The sequence below is a fragment of the Gossypium arboreum genome, chromosome 7, assembly GCF_025698485.1.
Source record: "Gossypium arboreum isolate Shixiya-1 chromosome 7, ASM2569848v2, whole genome shotgun sequence".
Taxonomy (NCBI): domain Eukaryota; kingdom Viridiplantae; phylum Streptophyta; class Magnoliopsida; order Malvales; family Malvaceae; genus Gossypium; species Gossypium arboreum.
The window spans coordinates 24489242-24494462 of NC_069076.1; the positions used below are offsets into that span (position 1 = coordinate 24489242).

Consider the following 5221-nt stretch of genomic DNA (forward strand, 5'->3'; position numbering starts at 1 on the left):
TCCGCAACACATGCAGGATCTCAACCTAAATGGTAACCCTAGTGACACTCGTATCCTATGAATTCCTACGGTTCAAACGAGGCTCAGTAACCATCAGACTATATCAATAAGGCATTCGAATTTTAAATAGATCATTTACTCAATTACATACATTCATTTCAAATAATCACAAGTATTTAAAAGTTAGATTCTAATTATATGAACTTACCTCAAGTTGTTCGGATGGAAATTATCGACTATTCGTTTATTTTTCCTTTTCCCCAATCTAATCCCGATCTCAGCTTATCTTGATCTATAAATTATCAAATTTAGCACATTCAGCATTCGGTCTATTCGATTTAGCTATAATTTACAATTTTCCAAATTTACACATTTGTCCCTAATGTTTCACATTTTCACAATTTAGTCCTTATCATATAAAATTGCAAATTAATGCAATTAATCACAAACACATGCTTAGCCAAATTTAATACATGTTAGTAGTAGCCCATATTTTTAATTTATTCACACTTTTACCCACATAATTTTACATTTTGACAATTTAATCCCTTTTTGACATTTTTGTCAAAAATAACTTTCCAAAAACTATTAATCTAACCTTAAACCTTCCGAAAATATCAAAATTTATCAAATTACTCAAGCACTCAACAACGAAAATATGATAAATCTTTAACAATTTTGAAATCTAGGGTACATGCTAGCTAGAATACGAGGCAACGATCTCTAAAACGTAAAAATCATTAAATACCGAGTCAAAATGACTTACCAATTTAAGCTTACAAGTGCCAAACCCTAAAACACAACAAGATGTTTTCTTCTTCTTTATTATTTAGCCAAAAAGAGAAAGATGGACACAAAATTCATTTTGTTTTTATTTAATTAACTTGTATTAACCAAATTACTAAATTACCCTTTTAAAATATCATAAATTACACCAATTGCCATGCTATCATCATCCACTAACCCATAAATGGCCTATTTACCATTTAAGGACCTTTACTTTAATGTTCTATAACTATTTGACACTTTTATCTAATAGAACACTAGTTTTGCACTTTACACGATTTAGTCTTTTTTGCCAAATTAAGCATTCAAACAGCAAAATTTATTTACAAAACTTTCACACAATAATTCGATCTTGTTGTAAACTTTACTAAAATAATAAAATAAATATTTTGACTTCAGATTTGTGGACCCAAAATCACTGTTTCAATTTGACCAAAAACGAGTTTTTACAAACACGATGATCTAAAATGGTTAAATATATATTTGTATCTGTGTAAGATTTAAGAATCTGTCATGAAGACTTTGTCTATATTCTGATGAATGGTTGAATCAGAGTTATTTGGAATCTGTTGAATCATAGTTATTTAGGATTTAATGACCTCTCCTGAAATCATAAAAAATCTATAAATAGGTATTTTGAATATACACAATCTTGAAGAAATGAATGTGGAATTCATCTCAATGGTCTAAGTAGTATTTTATCAGTATCAATATGTATGGTATATAATTAGGGTATGTCTGAGAATAAATTTTAAGGCATTCAATCCAATGAAAGTATTCACAAAATACATATGTATCCATCCAAGATAAATGTTAGCGAATAATTGTTTGAATTAAGAGTATGGCTTAAGGCATGGGCGTTGAAGGATTTTAAGGATATGTTCTGTTAAGAAATTGTTATTATGATAAAAAAATTTATGAAATATTTGAAAGGGTTTCTCGGTTAACTAAATAAGGAAGATTTAGTAGGTTAAAAGCATGATAACTAGTGTATAACATAATGATAAGATTGTGGTGGTGTCCATCAGAATTAATGATGCAAAATATTGGTTGACATACTGTATTTTTCACGAGGTTACTAAGTATCCATCAAGGTATTGTTATGATATATATTCTAAAAATCGTGAAAATTATATAAAATTTTGAAGAAAAGAGTATGTATGCTAATATAAGAAATTAGATGAGTTCGGATTGCATTAGGAATTGCCTACAAGTATATATTATGTTGAAGTACATCTACATTAATGTGCCTAGTATGTAAAGCATGAGTTCTAAGGCTTGTATGATTGGTAATCAGAAAGGTCTGGTATGAATCATGTTAATGTATGAGGGATTGAGTTGTAGGTTTGTGTTTAATCACTGAGGTGGAAAATGATTGATAGGCCCTTAAGGTGTATTCTAAGGGATAACCCCTATGACAGGTTTTATATGTAGCTATATGGCATATTCAGTGTGGCCCTTAAGCATGAGCAGTGAAATTAGAACTATTTAAGATATTTATTTATTACATGGTAAGTGTAGGACCAAGTTAAAACAAGACTAAAGGAAATGATCCAAAGAGATGTAATGGGAATATCATGTTTTGAATATATGTTGAAATTTAAACATTCAAAACGGGTCCGTCAATAAGTCATAACTGTGAAGATTATCTTGGGTTGGACTTAAGTTTACAAATAAAGCTCTGATTGGTTTGGTTTGCCAAGGATACTGATAAAGGATCAAGAATACGATGAGTTGAAAGAATTTATTGGGATTATCATAAGAACAATGGGAAAGGAAAAGAATCTAGAGAGTCACAAGGACGTATATGTTTAAGTTCATTCAGTGTTTGACAATGCAGAGCTATGATATTAAAAGAAGAATCGGAAAAGCTATTAGTGTAACATCCCAAAATAGGGCCTAGTCAGAACAGTGGTTTTGGGACCACAAATTTGACGTTGAAAATTTTATTTTATGATAATTATGAGGTATATAATATGAAAATATGAATGTGTTAAAGTTTCATGAAGAAATTCTATAAGCAAGGTGTCCAATTGGAAAATAAGGACCAAATTGAATAAAGTCCAAAACTTGGATTCTAGAAGCAGTTTGTATGAAATTGCTTTATATTATTAATTAGAAGGTTTTAAAGAGCAACTTGCCCAATTTTTAAGTTTTTGGACAAAAATGGGCATGTATGGATAAAATTTGAAAGAAAGGGCCAGGCATTTTGGTTATTTGGCTAATTAATGAAATAAAATGGGAAAATAAAGGAAAAAATTAGCCATTCTTCTCCTCATCCAGCCGAATTTCTCAAGCCCTCCATAGCTAGGGTTTTCAACATTTTCAAGCTCAATAACCCCGAGGAACAAATTTCAGAGGTCGATCGAGAAAAACGAAAATTATTCAAGTTAAAATGGCCTTATTACAACCCAAAAATTAAATAGTAATTAAAAATAACTTAAGAAAACCAGTCTCTTTTTCAAACCCAAAAGTATTCACCATGGCCACTCTGAATCCCCTCCGGCTCCAAGTCACCCACATCAAGGCTCACCTGCAAGGTTAAAGAAGGGGTGAGTTTGGGGAAACTTAGTGCGTAAGGAAAACCCATTCAACGCCCAAGTCAGCTCAAGCCCATTGGGCCTAAGCCCATTCAGGTAACAGTGGTATTGGGCCAGAGCACTTTTCAGATTACAATAAACTGGGCCTTAACCCCTTATTCAGATAACAATATGGCCCATAGGCCCATTTCAAAATACATGCAACATCAGTAAACATATGCAAGCCCATTTGGGAGACTACTCAACCCACCAACCACTACACTCCACCGTACCAGCCATACACTCCATGTGGGAATAGCTCAACCCACCCAAATTTAACACCCCATTTTGACCTTCTTTGCTCAGTTAACGATAAATTGAGGCAAAGCTTCCAAGACGTGGACAAGCCACTTTCAGTACTTCCTCCGTCAATATCCCAATCCCATGCATCGATAATAACAACATGGCATGAAGTAAATAACAACAAATCAAACATGCATTTAGGTCAATTTAACCTAGGGGTATTTGGTAATTTATCTCCTAGGGGTAAAATTGTAAATTTTCCACTTTTAAAGGTATTTCATAATTTATCTATTTTAGGGTTTTCATGCATATTCCTACCTTTCACGTACAAACAGAATCACTACCGAGGGTTCTTACCGAATTGGGCCCGTTAGCCCATCATTCCAATTTTGGCCCATTAAGCCCAAAAATATCGAGGGCACAGAAATCATGCACTTTGCAATCCAAACATTGCAGCTTACCAAAAACATTAATCGATTTACCTCACGAACATTCGCACACTCGCAAATCTACAAAATACCAGTTTTCGGCATTTCAACTTTTCGACTTTTTACGATCTAGACTAAGAAAGAGGGTGTTAGTTACACACCTGTTTGCGACGATATGCTGACGAGATACACACACGAACCGCCTACAATTGGATTACTAACACGTTAATCTGACTATTAAAATACAAACTACGTATTAACCCCTTACAATATTCGGCCAACCATACCTACAGATCATAGTAAGCTTATAAGAAATCAATAAGCAACTCATTAACAAATTTTTGTCAATGTTTACCACATAATCATAATTTCACTGCAAGCTGTCTTCTTGAGCAACAGTCACTAAACCATTTATAACTGGAGCTACGAAACTCCAAATCAAGTGTCGTTGATTCTCCCTGAAAATAGACTCATATATCTTATATCCATAAAATTTTCAGAATTTTTGGTTTGGCCAATCAATACCAGATTTTTCTCAAAGTTTCCCATGTTTCACTATTTGACTAATCTGACCACTCTTCATTATGAAACAAATTTCTTATTGTACAGAATTCAAAATATGTTCTCGTTTATTTCATTTGAAACTAGACTCATTCAGCTTTAATTAAATAATTTATTCAGCTTCTAATTCATCTCCCACAATTTATGGTGATTTTCCAAAGTCACGTTACTGTTGCTGTCCCAAGCAGATTTATTACCAAATCACTCTTTCACACCTAACTTGCATGCTTGTTATTTAAACATGTATATCACCAATCAGTCATCACATATCTATGATTTTACTTAAGTATAATCTCCATTTCATCATTTTAAAGCACAACATGTTAGCCGATTTTTCCCCTTAGCATCTAAGGCACATGCATGCTCATTTGTTTGGCTCAACTTCACATATTTTCCATTTTTCATCAAAAGAACATGAAACAACAACCAAAAACCAAAATATGCTTCATGAGTTAGGATAGAATCAAGAAGAACTCATGAGCATAAAGATAGAAGCAAAGTACCAAGAACTTACCTTCAATTTTTCCCCCTCCTAGTGACCGAATATTCAAGGGTTTCCTCCCCTATTTGCTCTCTCTCAAATTCGGCTATGAAGAACAAAGAATGAACAAAAACCTTCATTTA

The 5221-nt window shown here is 32.9% G+C and overlaps 1 long non-coding RNA gene across 1 annotated transcript; it reads right to left on the reverse strand.

The window, feature by feature from the left end:
* Nucleotides 1-3167: 3167 nt before the first annotated feature.
* On the reverse strand, nt 3168-4247 carry LOC128295292 (uncharacterized). Its single transcript, XR_008285643.1, has 2 exons — nt 4198-4247; nt 3168-3319 (listed from the first exon to the last, which is right to left on the reverse strand). It is a non-coding gene; the product is annotated as an uncharacterized LOC128295292 (long non-coding RNA).
* Nucleotides 4248-5221: the final 974 nt, after the last annotated feature.